The sequence below is a fragment of the Tiliqua scincoides genome, chromosome 3 (assembly GCF_035046505.1).
Source record: "Tiliqua scincoides isolate rTilSci1 chromosome 3, rTilSci1.hap2, whole genome shotgun sequence".
Lineage (NCBI taxonomy): Eukaryota > Metazoa > Chordata > Lepidosauria > Squamata > Scincidae > Tiliqua > Tiliqua scincoides.
This window is the reverse complement of record NC_089823.1, coordinates 158,476,565-158,500,028: the sequence shown is the minus strand read 5'-3', so window position 1 is coordinate 158,500,028 and position 23,464 is coordinate 158,476,565. Positions and strand designations below refer to the sequence as shown.

Below are 23,464 nucleotides of genomic sequence, written 5' to 3'. Positions count from 1 at the left end.
AAGAAGTCAATGTGCCTTGTACTTCCTGTTTCTGTACTACTTCATGGCAAGTTGTTCATGCTGTCCCATCAGGTGGCTGTGCATCTCTCCACAGAAAGAGATATGAAAGCTCTATTTGGAACATTTTGAGAAGCTTGCATAGGCACCCAGCTTAGCCAGAGATACAGTGTAAGAGCCTGAGCATGCACACTGCTTTGAAAAAAGTGGATAGCCCTTGAAATGTGCCTCAATAATTGAGCCAGTCCAGCCACACTCAAGCTCATGCTGATCTGTTGCCTGAAATGGCAGGTGATCTGCCACCCTCCCTCCAAATTTTACCCCTCAACAGCATGCCATCACTAATGCCACTTACATTCATCACTATCCACACCACCACCATCTCTGTGATGTCCTGTAAAGTGCTGGCTTAGAAGTTTCCTGTTTCTTCTCAGCCCACAACTTTGCAAGAAGTAGTAAAGGAAAGATGGTGGCCAATTTCCTAAGTGGCTATACAGCTGGTGTAAGTCCAAGGAGAGAAAAGTGGCATAGGATCATGGTGCTGTAGGGATCCTACGTCCCTGCCCATGATACCTTAGAAAGCCAGATGCAAAGGAGGGCACTAGGATGCAGGTCTCTTGCTGTCTTGTGTGCTCTTGCTGAGTTGTGTGCTGTCTTGTGTGCTCCCTGAGACATCTGGTGGGCCACTGTGAGACACAGGAAATTGGATTATGCCGCTGCCACCACTTACTGGAATCAATACAGACTCTGTGGTGGCAGGGGTGTGAAGCTGCTGTTACTTTGCAGCTGCAGCTGGCCTGGGAGCTGCATGATGTTTGCACTGTTGCTGCTGGGCCATTTACAACAGTGGAACAGCAGGCCTTTTACTATTCTATGCAGAAGTAAGTAAAAGGTCCATAGGATTGGGCCATTTGCCCCTGACATACATATAGGTTAGGTTTCAAGTGCCTGTAATCATGTTGAAGTGTGTGTAAATTGAACCATCCATTTCTTGCCATCCAGTTTTATGCCTGTGCAAAAGCACCATTGAAGAACTTTTAGAAAAATTAATATAGAATGATAGAACTACTATATACAGATCTTATAGCATATATTCATTTTGGGTGATTATATTTTCATATTGTGCAGTATTACATAGCTATAGGAGATATAATTCTGTGGGCACAATCCTAACCCACTTTGCAGCACAGGCATAAGGGCAATGCAGCTCTGAGGTAAGGGAACAAACATTCCCTTACTTTGAGGAGGCCTCCATGAGTGCCATCTAACTGCAGGATGCAGCACATGTCCCATTGGCACAGCTATGCTGGAAAGTTGGTTAGGATTTGGGCCTGTATTGTACGGAGAATGACAATAATTGATTTAACCACTTCAAAGCAAGTTGCATTGCCAAAAGCTAATAATTTTCCATTTAAGGACTTTATTCACAAAGGATGCACTTTTGAATTGTTTCAGGCATTTATTCAGACAGGTAAGTGTGGAGGATGTTCTTCTTTAGCAAGCGTGAAACCTGTTACTAACTTTTCCTGTGAATTTGTACAGAATATCACAATACTGTAAATTTGTCATTAATCTCTTTTGCAAAGATCTATTTTTTGCAGCTATTGTTAAAGAGAATTATCAGAATGGATTACTACTACTACTACTACTACTACTACTACTACTACTACTACTACTACTAGGTATTCATTTATTTTTGTCCTTGCCCACTGCCAGTGAAACTTTTAGGACACAGATAAAATCTTCTCCAAATACTCAGGGGTTGCAAAAGGGATGGTGATTTGTGTCCTAGAAAATTGGCTTTCAAACTGCAAACTGACAGACCCTTAACTAGAGGCTTGGTGTCTGCTGTTCTGGCATATGAATCATCTGTCCTCCCCCTTAGTCTACTGAGGAGCTGTTTCCCGGATTGTAGCGTGTGTTATTTCACCAGAGACTGGCATCTTTCCCTGGTAGGGATGGGCAGGAGGAAGCAGCATCTTTCTATTGTCACTGCTGTTTGCTCATAAGGCCCAGGCCTCTTTTTTCTTTCTTTCTTAATTTCTCCCTTGTCTGCTTAGCAGTGGAGGGTCTCCACAGTATCCTAGCAACCACAGGCTAACATGCTTGACTGCTGGTCTTTTTGCCATCTCTCTCATTCTTTAGTTGTCTTGCCCGTGCCAATGAGAGGACAGGGCTGGTGCTTTGGGGAAACCCGCCTCAATTGGAAAGGAGGTCCTCAACAACAGGGCACCCAGTTATAGTATCAAAAACTTTGAGAGCTGAACCGTTAACAACAACTGATTGAAGCTTGGGGATATCCCTTCTTCTGCTTCTTCTCTTAGCTTCCACTTTGATGAGGACTCAGCTGCATGCAGATATTTAAAGTATTCAGTGTCTGATGAGCAGTAAGAAGACTGTCTCTTTAGATCTTTCTCTCACTTCAGCTTTTCTCTCTCAGGCCCAGATCGGATGTGATGGAGTCAGACCTAAATCTTTAAATGCAGGCTTGTGCCAATTCTCATGTACGTCAGGACTGAGAATGAGATTTAAAGGGCCAAGGCAGTGTTCATAGTGGGGAACTGCCCCCCTCCTTGCTTGCCACTCTTACCCTCCCCAGTCACTTTTCTTCCAATATAGCTCATTTTATGTGTCAGAACCCAGCTGGGAGAAAAACACGAGAAGACACAGACAGGGTGAGGATTCAACTCCACCACACTTTCCTGCCATTTTAATCCATTTACTCATATACCTCATGCCTCCCTTTGCACATGAATAGAGCAAATCTACACGTATAGACTCTCATATAGTTTATGCCTCAGTTCAATTAATGGTATACAGAAGAATACTATGGTATTTTGGCAGGATAGATTGTTAAGGGCAAATTTTGTGGCAGTTTTTCATTTTGCCAGTTGATGTTGAAGACAGCTGGAGACTGTTGGAGGCAAAATGACTGGAGATGAAATTAGCACATAGAAGGACATGTGGCAGGACCTTCTCTCTTAGTTTTGTAGACTGTAACATCCAAGTTCGGGTGTGCAAACTGTGATTTGGTGTTGACAACCTCATTCATCCCCTCTGAGATGCTGGTTGCTAGAAGTGAAAGAAGCATATGCAGAATGCCAGCATCTCAATGTGTACGCACTGCAGGGTTTGGAAATGCATTGGAAAGATTTCCAGATTATTTAAAAATCTGTATGGCAGCATTTCTCAACTGGATGGGAGGCCAGATGCAACACAACAAACACTGATAAGAGGCTCAGGACAGGCAGGAGAGATTTTTCAAGCACGTGAAAACTGTGCTGGAGCTCTGCCCTCTGAGCAGAGCCTCCTACCACTGTTTGTTGTGTCACAGTCTTGTTACTGGGCAGTGGATGTCCAAGGGGATGCCATTGGACACCACCTTGTGTACCACCAGTGATATATATACCAGGTTGAGAAATGCTGCTCTATAGTGAAGTACTCACTGAGGTGATAAACCTGTTTTTTATTACACCACTTCAAACTGCAGGTGGAGGCTCATATGATGCAATGCTCTTTTAAAAAACCATTTCTTCATATTGGATGACTAGATGACAGGAAAAGGTGTTCTAACCTCCTCCTGGACATCATTTTCTATGTGAAAGGATTTGTTTGGGAAGGGTATATGGAGGAGCATTTAGGCTACAATCCTATGCACACTTTCCTGGGAGGAAGACACACTGAATGCAATGAAACTTACTTCTGTGTAGATATGCTTAGGATTGGGCTGCCTGTCGGTTCTCACCTGTAAACTGAAGTGGTACAGTACAGGCACAAAATTACCACCTCACAAGGGAGACCTAGTGCCGTGCTGATGTTGGCACTGGAATCTGCAGCTGAATGTATATATTGACTGTATGGGAAAGCATGGCATTTGACATATCAGGTGATGTGAGACTCTATTGGTGTGATATGGTCTATGGTGGGTATTCTCAAATAAAACTATAGATATTGCAGTGATAAATATACATGTAAGATCCAGCCCTAAACCAAGCAACCTCAAGTTCAGTACCTTGTTTCTCAGACTGCAAAGAGGAATTTCCCCACACATTTATTAGAATACTGTATTCTTGTTCCCAGAGTAATGATCTTTGTAATAATTCTTGTCTTGCCCTTAATGGTTGTAAAGGTCCCACATTTTTGGGAAGCCTGCATTTCCCCTATGTAGCGGCAGGACATTTGCAATAGTGACCAAGCTGCTTTAGACCTCACAATCCAGCCCCTTTTCTGTCTCTCTACTTTCTTCTTGTCTTTCCAACTTGCTGAAGTTTATTTCCACAGATATTTTGCCCTTTTAAGGCAAATAACTGGAGATCAGTACTAGGTCTCGATTTTAAACAGACTGCACTAGCAGTGACAGAGTACCAGGACGTTTTTAAAATAAGCTGTCTCTTCATTTCCTCTGCTGCTCCTCTGCAAACATCTGGCTTTCTGTGTATAAGTAACTGAGCTGAGAGGTACTGCTAAAAACACTAATCAGCTGGAGAAACAGGAACTAGGGGAAGCAGGCTAAAAGGAGATTGGGATATATAGTAAAAAGGCATTTGTTAGTCCTCCTCAAAAATTTCAGAGCCGCTCTTTGAACCTTATAACCTCCAGATTTCAAGTTAATCTATCAATTGCACTATATCTCTGCAAAAGTGAATCTTGGGACCAGGACACAGAAATATACAGTAACATGCATTGTATCTTGGAGCTAAGTTTACTTCTGGAGTTTTGGTACCATTATATCCAGTCATAAAACCTGGGTCCGATATATATCTCGTAGCAAGCATGGCATAACTGATCCAATTGTCCTAACACAGCTGGGAAAAACTTGCAGCTGACACCTGGGCTTGAGCTTCAGTGCCACAGTTTAAAATAATAAAGTCTATTATTTTAAAAATGCAAAAGCTAGCTTTAATTATCAGTACATTTGGACAACACTGAGGAGGTGGTAAGCAGGGTTAAACACTGATTGTATCTGCTAGCTCTATCTATGTGTGTGAGATGAAAAATAGTGCCTCTGGTATTTGAAAGATCTTACATAAATTTACCACGTTTTAACAACACACTTTAGCCGGCAGCCCAATCCTACATAGGATTGGACTGTTACTTTCCTAATACTCACCTGGTAGAGTATAGCTCCTGAGCTTAACCCATTTTTGCCTGGCCCACAAGTGTACACATTTGGCCCCTGCTGTATATATGCGACATTGGACAAAAATGGCTTAAGCATAGTGTGCCCATCTGCAACAGCAGCACTGGCAGAATCCATGGTAAGATAGTTATGGGAGGACCTTGATGGTCCTTAGTAATAGGGTTATTTACTGAGTGGCTACCTTTCAATGCTGTTCAGTCTAGATCCTAGGCTATCCAAACCCTCTGGCTCACCCCCACCTGAAAAATAACAGGTGTTGCCAATTTTCTAATTAAACTTCGCTGTTCTCAACCTTGAAGAAACATACCAAGAGATACCCAGGTGGCTGGTCCTGGAATTTTGATAGCCTGTCGTCCTATGCATTACATTTCCCTGCAGCTCAAAATGGCCTAACAAGATGAAAGTTACTTAAGCCAGTGTGGATTTTTCACCTTCACAACAGCTCAATATTTTGAAGATATTATCTCAATTTATCTATATCAAAACCAATCTGTGTATTACCTGATCATAGGTGGCCTTGACATTTTTATGTATGGGGTGGCGTATTAATAGTAAAATCCTGTAAAACATACCTTAGCAAGCCTTTCTATATATTTTTTCTTTAAGAGACTGTGTTAATATTTTCTCCAAAGGTCTTGTAAAAATGATAGGAAGCCATGGAGTTCCCAGAATAGATTCTAAAAGGGTAACAAAAGTCATAAAAATCATGTGATCTGCCACTATCCTCCATGGGTACACGTACCAGAGAGGATCAGAACAAAGCTTAATGGAAGCTCTCTTCTCCCCTCCCCGACTCTCTCTTCCTCTCTTGCCAGTCCTAAACCATGTGCACAAAGAAGCATGTGTGCACTGCTGCAAGCCAGCCATTACTTTCAATATGAGTTGCTCCCATGTATGCACTCAGCATTCTATCTTTCCCCAGGGCTACATCTTGCACATTTCTGACTAAGACACCAGTAGCTATGCATCTCATTTTTAGGTGTCATTTACTGGAGTTGTTAATGAATGTGTTGCAGAGTTCCCAGGCATCTGAAGTCAGACAAATGTTGTTTGTTTTTACTAGGTTTTCACTGCCAGGAAGCTGTGTCGTTTATTATTATTATAAAAAGCACTGTAAGTTATGAGGACATAAAACAAAGGAATAGTGGGTAGACATTTTGACACCTTAAGCACAAAAAAAATTCTTTTATTGAAAGGACCACTGACGGGAGAGAACTGATCCAAGATAGTACAGCGCTGAAACTAGTGGCTGGAGTTTCTCCTGCCTCACACAATGCTTCAGGACCAGGAGAGAGTTAATGTAGAGAACTCCCAACTCAGAGGCAGCTGTCTGGAATCAGGTTACCTGTACTGACAATGTTAATTATCCTTCAGGCTGGTTTGCTGGAGGGAATAGTTTTCCTCACTGCCCTGCCTCAAACCTTTCTGTTTCAGTAGTGACTTCTGTAAGGAAGTCTCAATTTCCTTGTTTGGATTTCAAGGTGTTACACACCAACTACAAATGCTGGTGTGTAAAGGCTTGTTTTGTTTTTTATCTGTGGGCAGGTTTGCCAACTCTGACTGAGGCTTTTCCTGGATATGTTTTTCCTCAACATGTTGAAAGTTCCTGGAGGATGTATTGAAATGAACAGAATTGCTTTCATTCACTTCCTGGACACTGATGCTGAATCCTGGAGAGTTGGTAACACTTTCTGTGGGGGCAAGGCTGCCCTTGTTGCTTCACAGCATTTCCTCTACCTGGTGCATGCCATCTTTTTGGCAGACACATGTAGGTGCTCCTCTGCTTCCTATAAAAGAGTGCAAGAAGGAAGGCCTTCTTCATAAGGATGTCACACTTACTCAATGGTTGCCAATGCTTTCATGAACTGGCAGTGAGTGGCTGTCCTCTGGTTCACACTTCCATTAAGGTTGACTTCAGTGGCGTAGCTAAGGAGATGCAGGGGGTAGCAGTTGCACCAGGCATCAAGCTTTAGGGAGGCAACAAGCTGTGCTTGACAGTAGTGACCAAAATTGTAAAAATATTGATATGTATGAATAATTCCGTCATATCTATCATTGGAAAGGTAATTTAATGCAGTGCAATGAAACTAACTGCACTGGAATATCTGTATTCTATCAAAAGCTATGGCCAATTAAGCAGAAAATGAAAACACAACTGGCTTGTGGAATAAAAAGTGGATTTACTTAACTCCAATCTGACCTATAAGGCTGATTGTTCTGAGTGCCAATGAGATATTATTATGATACAGCATGGAACCAATAACTTTTTATTTATTTACTTAATTAAATTTGATTTTATCATGTGGGGGGCTACAAAATGTTCTTTGACCCTGGATAGCAGATAGATGCCTTAGCTATGCAACTGACTGGAGGGAGGCAGCAGAGCAAGTGGGGGGAGGGGGTGGGTTCCTCCCAATTTTCACTTTTTAAAAAGCACGGGTATGATGTCACATCTGGCTGTGACATCACTTCCGGGGCAACTTTATGAACTTGGCACCTGGCTGCACAATCATTAGCTACGCCACTGGTTGACTTACCTCATGTACCCTTTGCCATCTCACATAAATTTGCATTAATTTCACTAGCTGTGCTTAAGTCAAATTCTTGGTTCTATTCCCCTTGCTTTCTGGTTCAAATAAACTGAAACAATAACACTATTATGGGTACAGAGCAGCTTCAGAGAATGCGACTTCCTTGAAACCGCAGAGCTGCAAAACATGTCTTTCAGTGAACTTCTGTGGAAACAAAACATTGATATCTCTATTCGAGAGAGATACACACAATATGCAACCTAACATTTATTGAAATTATTTAACTTCCCCTTGAAATTCCTGCAGCGACATACTCACAAAATTAGTCTTGAATTTTAAAGCCAATGTGTCTCACACTTTTGGGTTGACTTAACTCTCTCTGCTAAACTTGCTGTACCTTCTGGCACTCTCAGTAGTGAAGCAGGTCAGCAATACTTTACTTTGCTACTGCAAATTTGCCTAGGATATTACATAGGTATGGCACTTTATTTATCCCTACTCTATACATTTCCTCTTTATTTATCTGCTGCCACCTCTGAAGCACTTTCTTTTCACTGCACCTCAGAGTCTATACTAAATGCTTCTTAAATATTTCAGCTCTCAAACATCTCTCTTGTGGCTCTCAAACATCTGAAGTTTATTGTATGTGGCTCTTACATTAAGCAACTTTGGCTACCCCTGGTCTATAGTCTCAGCTTTACCAAGTCAGACAGCAACTGTTACCCTGCACATGCCCAATCTCATCTGATCTCGGAAGCTAAGCAGGGTCAGGCCTGGTTAGTACTTGGATGGGAGACCACCTGGGAATACTGGGTGCTGTAGGCTTATATCATAGTCTTTCGAGACTGAAGGTTGCCAACCAATTTATTCTTATGAGTAAAGACAAAATTACACTCCATCACCTTCTTGGTAGGTGGTTATTAGGTATATGTGTGTGGGGGGGGGGGGAGGCAAGATACTGTACCAGGGATTTGAAAAACCAAATCTTTTTTTAAAAACCCAGTAAAATGTTCCAAACATCTGAAGGTATTTTACTAATAAAAACGTATCTCAGCAACCTGAGCCTTGTGATTATAACAGTTACTTAAAATATATATTTTGTTCTGACAGTCTACTGTTTAACAGTATTCATTCTTGTTACACTGTCTGATTCTGTAATGTTTGCTGTTATCACTTTAATCTTTAGAAACATTTCTTTTTCACATCAACCCTTTTCTTTCTAATCTCTCCCTTTTAATCTTTTTTCCTATTTCTCCCCCTGAGCCTACCTCAGATTTTACTTCAAATGTCAATTTCTAGCAGACAAACCCCCCCCATGACAATTCCTGTTACCCCAAGATTCTATAAGATCCTACCCCAGTGATTTCCCCACCAATGATATATCTTCTTATAAAGGTAAACCATAGAACCCAGAATATTTATCCAAAGTATACCCATTAAAAATGTGCACTAAGTTTCAGTGCAATCCGGCAGATTAGTTAACCCACCAACCTTGCTGTACTGACTTAACCATGCTCTGTATCTTGTGCTAGGCCAGCACAAAGAGAAAGAGCTTCAAAGATCCCAGAAGTGCCGCCTTGTCAGCTAGTTCCCCCAGCATCTGTGGCAATACATCCAAATGTTCCAAGCACAGAATGCATACAGACAAGGCCCACACATGGGCAAAGCATGGAAGAAGTGCAAACAATGTACAGCTACCAATCGCTGCTCTATGACATCAGCACACCACACCCACTCACACCCACACCAAGCCTGAAACAAGGATGCTGTAGCACCTCCACCTGTAGAAACTCACACAACATCAAGGGCGCAAAAGTAGAAAGCAACAAGGAATCCCAGCACTCAAACTTTGGCTTTACTTATACTGCTCATACAGACATATGTACTGTCAAGACTTTTGACTTGAAGGAAAATTTTTTTCACAGTCCCTTAGAATAAAACCTTAAGTCCTGCACTTCTGTATCTGAAGAAACTGTCGCTCCTATATCTTAATCCTGTTTACACCCAGTTGTGGGGCTTACACTAGCTGGAGTTCATCTCATATCAGTGTGGAGTAGTGGTATTGCTGGGGGTGGGGTGGGCCACATGGGTGACACACGGAGTGTGTGACACCACTACTTGCCAGAATTTTTAAAATCTTTGTATTTTTGAATAATCAGGGTGACCAGATGTCATAACCACAAAAGATTACAAGGCACCCCAAAATGTAGGACATCCAGGAAATATGTAGGATATGACAAAATAAAAGCTAAAAACACTTGTATATTGATTTCATGTGGTTAATTTAAATACTATATTACTTATTATTAAACTATATCACACATAATTTATTAATTACAAGAAGCCTATGTGCTGCCTGCAGGTCTGCTCACAGGGAAAAGGAGGACATTTAAGTTGTTTTCCAGGACATGAGGCTAAAAAAGAGGACATATCCTAGAAGAAGAGGACGTCTGGTCACCCTGTAAATAATACCATCATGATATATATCAATTGATGTGTAATTTCGTACAGAATGCAATGAAACAAACTGTTAAAATATCTCTAGTCCTGGGGTTCTCACACATTTAGCACCGGGACCCACTTTTTAGAATGAGAATCTGTCAGGGCCCACCAGAAGTGATGTCATGACCAGAAGTGACATCATCAAGCAGGAAATTTTTTAGCAATCCTAGTCTGCAATCCTACCCACACATACCTAATAGTAAGTCCCATTAACTGTCATTATTAAAAGAATATGCATAGTAGCTTGTTAAAAGCACAGGTCTGTACCATTTCCCCAAATGCACTCACATACCATGGTAGCATCAAGTCTAATATATTAAAAAATAGAATATTGAAATGAATGGGGACCCACCTAGTGGGTCCCAACCCACAGTCTGAGAAACACTGCTCTAGTCTATCAAAAGTTATAGCCAAAAACCAGTCAGAATAGAGTAATGGTACATCACCGCACCCACTCACTGCCCAGGCCATTGCCCCACCCACTGCATAGGAGGAGGTTCATCATAGGGGTGACACACTGGCCTCCTGTACTGGGTGACACAAACCCTAGTGCCACCACTGGTGTGGAATTGTGCCGGTGTTAAAATGAAGTCCCAGTGACCCGAGACTCAGCCAGTAGCATAGCCGTGGCGGTGACCAAGGCCTCAAGGTATGTCCTATGCTTCCCAGAATGATTCTTTTAAGTATAGGATTGGACTGTAACCCAATTTACTAAAACGTGTTTTTTTTTAAACAACCCACAATCATTCTGTCACACTCCCACATCAACTATCAGTTTGGGTATGTGGAGATTCACATGTGCAGCAGCATCTGTTCTGCTACATAACATGAGAGTTTTGGATTGGAAAAATGAATGTTCAGAGTTTCCTTCAGCAGAAGTATTACTCAATTCCCTGCAGTCCTGTTATGCCAATTGTGGTGCCTGGAGAGCGAAGGGTTCTAACCAGCTCCTTGGGCTTGCTGTTCCTTGCAGAATTCCTGCTGGGTATTGGAGAGAGATGACATAAGTGAGGCAAAATCACCCTGCCAAAATCTAAAGCAATGTGGTGCTGTGCATTTGGTGACTGTTACCATCATGGATTTTCACATAACTTCCTATTTCTAACACTAGGAAAACTGAGAAAAAGCTTCTTATCAAATGTGTTATTATTTAATGATTTTCTTCTGTCAATTACTACTACTGCCCACAGTGCCCCATCTTTCTGTCTGCTGATGAATAAAATTTTTTTGGCATTAAAAAATTGCTGTTAAATCAAATCCAGCCCCAAATATGAACTTTGTAGAAATGTGTTTATAAAGCTCAGGCCAGTAAAAACACACACTGATTTCTGAGAACCATAGCTGTAAAACAGTCAAATGTTAATGCAGGTTATTTGAAAATAAGGAAAACAGTGTTCCTGTCATGAACATGTTAGTGCAAAAATGTATTAATGTGAAGCTAAATGGGTCAAATGTGACCATAAAAAAGTTAATATGGATGGATTATGCTTTTAACTTAGCCTGGAATGAACTCTGACATTGCCGTTTGTATTACAGAAAATTATTTTTAAACAGTGTGCTTCAAAGACTGCTTCCTTAACAAATGCTACCCTTTATAAGGACTTTGTTTTTATATTTTACTATGGGAAAAAAACTAAGAATTTTTTTAAACCAATAATGTTTTCCTTTCTGATGGACTACAGCTGTATGTATTTTGAAAACTGTACAGTAAGTCCCTGTGGAAATCACAAATTAAGCTGAGAAAACATATTTTATGTCACACAGAATAAAGAGTTAAAGGGCATATGTTCTATATTGGATCCGTATTCAGCTCTACCCTAAAGGTCAGTGTTATTAGTCACAAGGAATACAGGGCCTGATCTACTTATTTAAGCATGCATATCCATTTTTGTGTGTGTGTGTGTGTGTGTGTGTGTGTGTGTGTGTGTGTGTGTGTACGCCCAGTTTACATGAGTAGAGTGTGATTTAATGACAATTTGGCATAGAAAAAATTGATTTATTTTATGTCTTGCTAAGTATTTACCAGCTTTTCAACACAAAGTGGGGAAAACAGCCTGAAACTCTGTGTTAGGGTATTGGGACTTTAGAGAAAGAGGCACAAGGTAAGTGTAGGTACATGGGTCCTTAGGATTGGGACCAGAGATAATAATTTTGTCCCAAAGCCAGCAATAAAGCCATTCTACATGGAGTCTGGAGCCAGGTAGGTACAATCACATGTGTTGTTGCCCTTCATGGAATCCTTTATAGATTTATCAGGTCAAGTGAATACAGTGGGCTACCTGGATAGAAGTAGCCAAACTAAAATGTGTGAATCAAACTAAATCAGTGTTTTCCAAACTGTGGGTCAGGACCCACCAGTGGATTGCGACCTGATTGTTGGAGGGTTGTGAAACTGAAACTGACAAGCTGATAGCTTGATAGGAAAATGTATTGAGCCCTATGGAAAGTGAAACTGAGTCGCACACACGCATTTACTCGTGAGTAGGCAGCCATGCCTCAGTCCACTTTAAAAAGCAGGCCAAGAGGAATGCAATGTTACCAGAATGGTCCTGATTCAATGAATGCAGGCCCCAAAAACACTTGAGAAGGAAGTCCCCCCCCCCAGGTAAGTGGAGGTGGATCCCCAAGCTGTCCATTTGTCCTATGATGGTGCCTAGCATCTCCTGGGTAATGGAAGTTTTGCCTAATGGTGGAGTTGAGCCCAGATTTGTAGCTAGCCAGCACAGCTAATACAAGAGATTGTCACATTGCATGTACAATTTTTATTTCCTTTTCTCTTTCTCTCTCATGTGATCCTTTCAGTGGATTTTCTTCACTTTTTCAGTGAAAATGCATACCTTATTCCAATGAGCAAAGCAGTAAATTGTGAAGTTTCCCCCTCCCAACTCATTTTCTTTGAAATGAATATAGAGAAGCCCATGCGAACAGCAGAAGTTTTGCTTTTAAAATTTTGAATGGCAAAAATGCTGCAATATAAACGTCTTTGGAAACTTGCTTCAGTTTCAAAAACAAGCACCTTTAATATTTAAACATATTTAAATTTTATGTTAAATACATTACTATTTCTCTTTTATATAGAGAAAACTGAACAGGAGTGGCAAAACTCCTGTTTTCCCCTCTCTTGTCCATCAACTGAGGATTCAGAAGACCCCTTACCATCTGGGTCTTTTATTGCATTCAGTTGGCAGCCCTGCTTGGCACATAGCAGGATATGTTGATGGCAGTTCTGATAATAATGAGAGCTGAAATTTGTTTTGTTATATAAGAGTAGTAGCAAACTAATATGACTTGGCATTTGTCCAACTAATACAGTATGAAAGAGAGGAATCCATGCTAATATGTCTTTGTTCCACTCACTGCTATTAGCATCCTCAGAGTAGCCCTACTGGGAAGCTGATATAATTTAAAATGAATTGTCTGTCATCTTTGTTAACAAATACAATTGATTGCTTGTATGAGGAAAATCTGTTAATTCTCAGTTGAACAGTAACATTCATTAACATTAGCAAATGTTAACCACTTTGGAAGAAAGCGGCCTGGGTTTTCTAGCATTCATACACTGTATATACTATAGCAATGGTCTTCATCCTTTTTTGTGCCACGACCCAGATAGATAGATGGATAGAGTATGAGATTGGGGACCAAACTATCGATCTGCCCCCTCTCCTGAGACCTTGCCCTCCTCCCCCTGCCCCCTTCGCTGCCCTCTGCCCACCCCTGTAATGCCTTCCCAGCACTGTTCACTGTAGCTAGATACTCTTATTAGAGGGAGCATAAAAAGTTGCCATGAAGCTTGGCTCTAGTGAAAGCTATTTTAGCACAATTGCTAACAACCTGAGCAGGACTGACACACTCTCCTGGGACCTGAAGGGATACACCAGATGCCTCCCCCTTTACCTGGTGGTGCACTAGTCCAGTGGTCTTCAACCTTTTTCATTCTCGTAAGTTGCTGCAACCCCATAATTGAGGCTTTGCAACCCCATTGGGGTCCCAACCGCAAGGTTGAAGAACACTGGCATATAGTACTACAGCCCAATCCACCACAACTCCCTGTGCAGTGATTCAGTGGTGCCAGTGCCAGCTCCTCTAAATCCCATGGTGTGTGTGTGGGGGGGCAGTTCAGCTTCAAAAGGCCTCCTAAAGCTAAGGGAACATTTGTTTTCTTGCCCTGGGGTAAGCCCCTGCAGGCCTGGTGGTCAACTTGGACCTGTGCCAGCTCTATAGCAGGCACAAGTCCATTTTGCCCCAGGAAGTCAAGGATTCAGTGTGTGCTGCTGCTGCCGCTGCCAAAGCTATCCCCTACCAGGCTTGATACACCTTCCTCCCTGCCCCCGTCACCACCTTCTTCTGCCCATCCTGTCCCATCCTACTCTCCCATCTCCTCCCACCCAGTTCCACCACTTGCACAGCCTTACCTGGTCTGGTGGGTCTTTGGCCATCCAAAGCAGGAGGCCACTCTTGCCTTTCTGCAAATGGTTTGGCAGCACAATCTAGCAGAGGCAGCTTTACAACTGTTGAAAAGCAGCCTCCAACAGCACAATGCATATTATACCAGCACCCAGCCAGGATAGGATTGGGCTGTTATTTTTGTGACATGCTGTCTTGCATGTTGCGTGCATGAAGACTTTCGGCTATGATGCTGAATTGCATGTGTATCACTACTACATAACCCAGTGATCAGTTTGAATATAAGAAGGCTGCTTTGTATTTTGACAAGATTATTGGTAGTAGCTCTCCATAGTTTCAGAGTGGAGTCATTCTGAGCTCTGCCTGGAGATGCCTGGGATAGCAATCACATGCTCAAGTACTGAGCCTTCTGCAGGCTTACTAGAAGAATATTTAAGAGCCAAGTGAGTTCTTTCTTCTATTTGTTCTTGTTTCTGGATAGACAAAAAAGGTCAACATCATACCTGGATATTTTATGACTCAACAAACCAAGCAAGACAACCTGCCATACTGTGCATGTGCAAGGGTGCTGGGGCCCTGGGGCAAAGCCCTGCATTAGGCCCTGTATAGCACCCCTTCCCTCTCCCTGCAGATGTATGCCACTGATTGGTCAGACTGGGTGAAACTTTTAATCGATACGGGCAGTACCCTGTTGCCATGTGTGGTGGTCTACTAGCCATCTTTGTTGCTAGCCTAGAACTGCAAAATCTGAGAATCGTATTATTGATAGCATATTGTGTTAAAGGCATAATGTTTATTTCTGGAGTTCTCTTTTGACTGGGCGAAGATGCCTGTCTTCCTGGTACTGAACTAGCAACAGTTAGGAGAGCTTTATCCTGGTGAAGCATTGTTACATTCAATAGCTTTCCCAGCCTCTTCAACAAGAGTTCATCCCTTAAACAATGTCGTATCAACTTACTGTGTTTAGAAGTAAAGCAGCAGCCTTCATCTGTCCCTTAGAGCAAGCGTATTGTTGATTGTTGTAGGCTCTTCTGAAAAAAAGCCATTACTATCAAAAAAGCTGTACCCAGAAAAAAAATTATGCATCATTTTTCATATTCACCCCTATTATACATATGTAAGGCTGGCATGTACCTTACAAAGATCATGTGAACCAAGTGACTGATGACTTTTCTGTACTGAAATATTTATACAAAAGCAGTGACAGCAGATCAAGCTAGAGGACTCAATGCTATTTAAGACACTTCATTATTTAAAAATTAATAAATACCCTGCCTCATTCTCAAAGAGACCTGACTAGTAGCGTAATAATTAAAATACAATAAAGCATAAAACTAGAAATGCAGCAATAACTTTTCAAAATATGAAAAGTTTAAAACATCCCTGGAGACATTACAGAAATTACATAAAGCAAGATCTGAGACTGAGCACTTAGCAGACTCACGGGTACATAGGCAGTCCTGAACAAATGTAGACACGTGCAGCCCTTTGCTTTATTTTGAGTTTTTTCCCTATTATATGTTAAGTTTGCAGCGCTCTCCTTTTACAATGTCAACTTAAAGGGCTTCATTTTTAATTCATCTGGGCTCATGACCAAAGGTTAATTTATAAAATGAAAATTGCTGAAGGGGTTCCAGCCAGTGTGCCCAATCCAGGCTGCTTTCTATGTCAGTGGATAACCCCACTGCATGAGCTGGGAAGGGGGGGCTAGCATTGGTATTCCTTTCACTTTAATTCTCAAACTGACACTACACTGGGGTCATTTTAAGGGAATTAAAATAGTGGCTTCCACTGTAGCAGTGGGAAGGCCAGGGGAGGAGGGGAAAAAATGTTGAGGGCATTCAGTGGGCTCTTGTGAGGCGCTTGGGCCCTGATGTTCTGCCAAGGATATTGTATGCTGACACTGGGCCTGACTAGAGCTTAGACCTTTCTAGAATTTGCAGGCTCTAATGAAAAGGCCTGATACATAATCCCTGTCAGTGTGTGTCTATGCAAGCAGTGTCGTTAATGTAGTTAAGTTTATAAGTAAGTAACTACATCCTCCCTGAATGACACATTATAACCTGTTGGAAATTTCCCAAGGAATACAAGATCCACTATAGAAATACATACGCCACACACTGGGAAATTCTTAGATGATCTGTCACTCAAAGAAGGATCCTCAGTTCAACTAGAGCAGGGGTGTCCAAAGTTTTTGGCAGGAGGGCTACATCATCTCTCTGACACTGTGTTGGGTGCTGGGGGGAAAAAATTAATTTACATTTCAAATTTGAATAAATTTACAAAAATGATTGTATTAGAGATGGAACTTATATGAATGAATGAAGGTCTCGCAGTAGCTCAAGTCCTATAAAAGTCCTTGCACAAAGCAAGACCAGCCTTTCCTTCACTGCCACTGTTGCATCACAGATATTTAAACAGCAAGTAGTGGAGGGAGCCCTCATCCCACAGCTCAGGTGAGAGGTCGAACAGTCGTCCTCATACTGAGAGCAGTTGTGTTGGGCCAGCACAGGCTCCAGCAGGTCTCTGGAGGGCCAGAGGCTCATTAAAGACTGGGGTCTCCCTGTGGGCCAGATTGAGAGCCTCTGAGGGCCACAAGTGGTCCCCGGGCCAGGGTTTGGGCACCCCTGAACTAGAGTCATGGTTTTCTTAGCACAATGCCTTGGAAGGGACATGGAAGCAGCCATATCTTTCCTAGATATTTCCATACCATTTTTCTTGTGCAAATTAATGAGGATAAAACATGTTCTAAGTGGAAATAACATGCCTTAGGAATTTTCCTTTAACTATAAGAATACCAACAAATATACACACCTATGGATGTATAAATCAATCACTGTGGAATTGAAAATGAAGTTCATTTATTCTTCACATTTTTACCGCCCTTTCTCCAAGAAGGTCAGGGTGGCGTACATAGTTCCTCCTCTCCTTTTGTCCTCACAATAACCCTGTGAGGTAGGAGAAAGAGTGTCTCGCGCAATGTCACCCAGGAAGTTTCATGGTAGAACAGGAATTTGAACCTGGCTTTCCAGATCAAACAGCCCAATCCTATTCAGCGCTGGCATAGTGGCTTTAAGGCATGTTTGTGACAGCTAGCGTCAACACAGTGGCCACTGCACCGGTGCTAGCGGTGCATAGGATTGGGCAGTAAGTCCAACTCCTGAACCATTACACCATCCTGGCTTTCAATAGTTAATGGATAACTTGTGATACAACAGCAAACTCAAGATTTTTTTATTTTCCAAGGCAATTGCTGGTTTCCTAGGCAACTAGTGCACAAGAATGTATACCAAAACTTTTAACACTGGTGCTTGGTTTTAAATAATGTCAACATACAATAGGCATCAAGATTTTTTTTAAAAGGAGAATGTTTGTGTTTAAAAGGACAAAATAAAGAAAAAGTCAGCTAGGCAGATGGATTCAAGTCATTTTTTCCCTGCCATCAAGACCAAGATCTGAGTGACTATGAACTTGTCTTGTTCAAACCTCATTACCTCAATACACAACATGTTGTTCTGCAGTTTGCATTAATTTTAATGTGGATTTGTGCCAGTATATCTGCCTGCAACTCCTGAATCATGTTATGATCTGTGACCATGGGCTTTAGGTACAGAGAAAACCCAAGAATAGATTGTGTTTCTTTTTGTTAAAGCTGGATTTCAAGAGCATATTTGACATTCATATGATGCTATGAAATACATTTTTCCAGACCAGATATGAATTTATTTTTCTTTTTGCTTGCCTGATCTCAGCTGTTGTGGGTGTGCAAGACACTATTAACACATACATTTGACAGCCAGTTAGAACCAGTGAACCAGATAAACAGCCTTGCTGTATATCAGACTAGAAGTCCACTAGCCCTGCAGACTATCCCAAGCCCTAGCGCAGTTGCCAATTCTGACTGATGCTATTTTTGGAGGTGTGTTTTGTTTTTTATTGGGGTTTTTTTGGTTGATAGGATGTAATGTTGGAAATTCCTGGATGACCTCTTAAAATCTCCAAGATTGTTTTCTGTAGTCACCTGAAGATCAATGCTGATTCCTGGGGAATCAAGGGCAGTCCTGCAGAATTGTCAGCCCCCAAAAGTAGTCGAACTTATGCCTTGGGAAGTTTACAAACAGAGCATGAAGGCAATAGTAGCCTTTATATATTGTTTGATCTCAGCACTTGGTAATTATACTGCCTTTGAACATGCAGCCTTCTTACTTAGCTATTATGGGTAATAACCACTGATACATCATACATTTGCCTAATCTTTTTTTAAAGGATCCTAACTAATTGCCCCTCTCTGCTAATGCAGTCGCGCCAGTGGAGCCTGTGCTGTATCCTGCTTGGGGGGGGGGGGCAGTCCCAGAGGCCTCTTCAAAGTAAGGGAACATTTGTTTCATTACAACAGGCCAAATCTCCATTGCCCTAAAGCAGTGGTTCTCATACTTTTAGTGTCAGGACCCACTTTTTAGAATGAGAATCTGTTAGGATGCACTGGAAGTGATGTCACAACAGAAGTGACATCATCAAGCAGAAATTTTTTTTAACTCTCCTAGGCTGCAATCCTACCCACACTTACCCAGGAATAAGTCCCAAAGATTATCGTTGCTCAAAGCATATACATAATAGCCTCTTAAACGTAACATTTCCCCAAATGCAGTCACATACCAGTCTAATTTATTAAAAAAAATAAAATATTGAAATGAATGGGGACCCACCTGAAATCGGATTGTGACCCACCTAGTGGATCCCAACCCACAGTTTGAGAAACACTACCCTAAAAGGTCTCCTAAGATCTGTCCTAGCCATGCTGCCTGCCCACTCACCATGTTTGCTTACCTGCACTCCTGTTGGTAGCCAACAGCAGCAGTAGCAAGCCCCCAACACTGCTGCTGTTTACAGCGGCAGTTCCAGAATGGTTGCTGGCGGCGCACTGTGCACACTGCCATATGTCCATTTCCAGTAGTTGAACCAGCTATTATAAAGCCTAGTTAGGGTTGGGCTTTTAAACATTTGACCATCTTATGACATATTTCATTACAGAATAAAGCACTGTGTGAAAAACTGCCTCCTTTGGCTGTCCTCAACCTATTGACATCAATTTTCCTGAATGAACCTGTATTCTATTATTCTGTATTCTGCATCTCCTCATTTGCATTTCTTCTAAGCCCCAAGCACATTTGCATCCTTTATGTGTAAGAAAGGTGCTCCAACCTTTTTAGATCATTTTAGTTTCCCTTACTGCACACTTGTCAGGGAAAGGGACTCCTGGGAGACGTTTGGCTGATCAAGGGGAAGAGCTCCTAGTGGTGCACACATGTACCCTTCCTGCTCCCTGTTTTCCTTTTAATGGACCAGCAGCTGAATGAGGAAAAAACCTTGGTAGGTACCAAGCTATAAGCGTGGTAGCTTATATCCACTATCAGCATCCCAGGTGATATCCACTATCACCACTATCAGCATCCCAGCTACAGAGACCAGGCAGAATAAGACTGACTATTTGGGGGGGGGGCATTCCTAGTGGAGCACTGAACTCCTGAGCTCCTCAAACCAACAGTAGCATGTGCAGTGCGAAGAGATGTGACAATCCACTGAATTACTTGTGATCATGGACCTTGGGTCAAAATATATCTTTTTTATTAGAAGTCCAAAGAAAAAGGAATTAATAAAGTGGGAAAAGAAAGGTGGGTAGTAAAATCAGGCTGATAAAAAATGCCAGAGCTTGGTTGGAAAGCACAAATAAAACACCAGTGACCATTAATACTCAGCAGATGGAACTGGGATGCTGCTCAAACTCTCAGCCCACAGGACCCCCCACCCCCACCCCAGGCACTGCTACAAACCAAGGAAGTTTGCACACCGACTGGAGTCACTTGGCAGACAAAGTCACAAAAAAAGCCCCACATAAAAAGGGGCACACGTTTTCTTTATTTACTAAGGGCACAATCCAAAGTGCACTTTATGCCAGCCCAAGTCCCTTGGGCTAGTATTGGAGGGTTGCAAACATGCCGTACAGCACAGAGGCAGGCAGAAGCCTCTGCCGCGGCTCCTGCGCCACTGCTTGTGTCGGCACTCTCGTGCTGACGCAAGCAGCAAAGTAGGATGTGGGGATGGAGCGTGGGGGGCGTTCCTGGGCGGGGGCAGGGCGGGCCCAGGGTCTGGGACCCAGCGGTTATGCCAGATTCCAACCCCCGTCCCCAGGGACAGCGGAGCGGCTTCATGCAGCTCCGCTCTCCTTGGACTTGCGCCACCTCTGGAGGTGGCACAGGTCCGAGGAGACCCATAGGGGCACGCAGCCATTACCCACGGGTAAGGGGAAGAGCTTCCCCTTGCCTGTGGCTGAGCCGCTGCAGCCAACGAACCTGCGTTGGATGCAGCGCAAGCCTCCTGGCTTGCCTGCTCCAGCGCAGGTTTGGATTACACCCTAAATTTGATTTTCTCATAGGGTGACTACAAGACCTTCTTTGACCCCAGGTAGCAGAAAGATGCCTTAGCTATGCCACTGGCTGGGGGGAGGTGGCAGAGCAAGTGGGTGGCAAGCCACTGGGGAGGAGAGGCGGATTTCCCCTGATTCACTTTTTTAAAAGCCTGGGTGTGATGTCACTTCCAGTTGTGACATCACTTCTGGGGCACCGGGCTACACAATCATTAGCTATGCTACTACCTCTAAAGATGGCTTACACAACACCTGTTTTGTGACCTTCTGGTGGACAACATCTCCAGCCTTGTGGAAGGTTGTTCTGACTTGACGGTTTCATTGTGGAACAACAGAAGGACCTCTCTGTATACACTTGAAGTCCTAATTTGGTGCACAGATATTAGTTTAAAAAGGACAGTCTTTTAAGTCCATTTTGACAAGATAATGGGTCTGTCTGTCCGTCCACACCCACTCACATACACACCGATAATATTTGTTATTATGGGATGGAAGGCTGGCTTCAAGTTTGAGGGAACCCTTTGCCCAAGTTTGAGGGGACCCTTAGGGTAGCCTCTGGCTTACCTTGGCCTGAAGGGTTGGTAATTTTTCTATGCCCAGTCTGTTGCCCTTCTCCCCCTTCAGGTGCCTCTTGTATCAGTGAATTGGGAGATAACAACAAAGCAACTTTTTGCTCTGCAAGAGAGTTGCATCTGTATCACAAAAAGGAGGTCTGTTACCAGGACCTTTCAGGAATCGGCAGTAAGTAAGTATGAATCTGGGCTCTCTGGCAACTGCTTAAGAGCATTAAACCGTGACTCCAGCTGTGATATATACATTCACTTTATTCTTTTATAAACAATTATTCTTTCACTTTCTGTCTTAATGAGCAACATTCACAAATGAATGTATCTCAAGACTAATAGGCTTCTTTATCATCCCTTGTGAAAATGAGTGAAATGGTCACCATGTAACATAAGGGAAGAGGCTATCATTTCTGTATGTTGAGTAAATACACTAAAGGCAGCAGAATTCAGAATAGAGTTTTCATGGCACTAAAACTCAGTGAAAAGCTGCATGCATAAAAGATAAATTGAATAGTTCATTTTTATACTGAAAATTATTTCCATTGCAAGAAATTACTCACTGAAATGTGTACAAGCCTGTGGTTTTTGAAATAACACACATGCTGACTTGGATCACCATAGAAAAAATTATTACAGATTGATGTAAAAGTATAAATAAAAACGCACAACTTAAAAGCTGCCTTCTGCAGCTTGGTAATCACAGAGAATAACTCTGATAATCGCCTAGAAAAATTAACTGTGAACATGGAACACTGGTTTTAAATCTTTTCAGCTCCATCACCTCACAGTAACGTAACAGTCCTTCTTTTCTGCCAGTGCTTATAACTTTTTAAACTCTCTGATTTGGCTTGAGTCCAAAATTCTCCAAGGGGAATTTGTGTTTTTGTAGTCCAAACACCATAAATGAAGAAAACACATACAGGAGAAAATTGGTCTCATGAAAATTTTTTTAATGTGGAGATGACATGAACTGGATTCTTTCTTTTGGAATGCTAGAATTCTAGGTGCTACAGTGTTAGTTTAAAATCAAAATTTGGCAATACCACAGGTATCAACACAGAGCTCAAAATAATTTTATTGGCTCAGTCTAAAGGTGCAAGTACAGTGTAGTTTGTGTTACCAAAACTACAAAAGGCAATTAAATAGGAAAAGGACAGGGGAACAAATAACACTTTCCCAGAACAGCTGTGCGAAAATATTTTGCATTACATCAGCCTATCTAATTACAGTTGCTTGGTGATAGTTGCTCTAGCATTTGCTGTTGTCTGTTCTTACTTTATGATGTCTGTAATGGTGGTGGGCCCCAAGCAACTCCAGCAAAATTGATTTTCATTTTATACAACCCTTGATGCTACATTACTTATTTGTAGGTAACTATTCATAACTTATCATTGAAAAAAAACAACTCTGCAGGATATTGCCCTTGTTGTATATTGTTATAGTTTAGGCATTTAAGGCAGTTGTCTGCATTTATTCCCTCAGAGTTTTAAGGCAGAGGGAGGAATGAAAAAGGAGACTCTTATGGATTTCAAGCCTAGCTTCTAGAAGCCTCCAATTTATTTCTCTTGGTTTGTGGCAGCTTACAGCAAGGCAAGTATTAACCCATTTTTGCCCAGCCAAGTTGTACACAGTTTAGTCCCTGTTGCGTATATGCAACCTTGGGCAGAAATGGCTTAAGCTGCCCATCTTTACATCAAAAGGTGGAATATATATTCCATTAAATGCATGGCTTTTTTTTTTTGGCACGAGGCATACACATCAGAATCAAACAGAGAAATCTTCCCTCATACACTAAGGGCCCAGTCCTATCCAACTTCCAGTGACAATGCAGCCATGCCAACTAGGCATGTGGTACATCCTGCAGTGTGGGGGTGGGAATCATTGAGGCCTCCTCAAG

The 23,464-nt window shown here is 42.1% G+C and overlaps 1 protein-coding gene and 1 pseudogene across 2 annotated transcripts in view; both read left to right on the top strand.

The window, feature by feature from the left end:
* Window positions 1–23,464, top strand: part of PRKG1 (protein kinase cGMP-dependent 1) — an 837,851-nt gene that overhangs the window by 115,347 nt on the left and 699,040 nt on the right. The gene's annotated exons all lie outside the window — the stretch shown is intronic.
* On the top strand, window positions 8,374–8,493 carry LOC136647205 (5S ribosomal RNA; annotated as a pseudogene).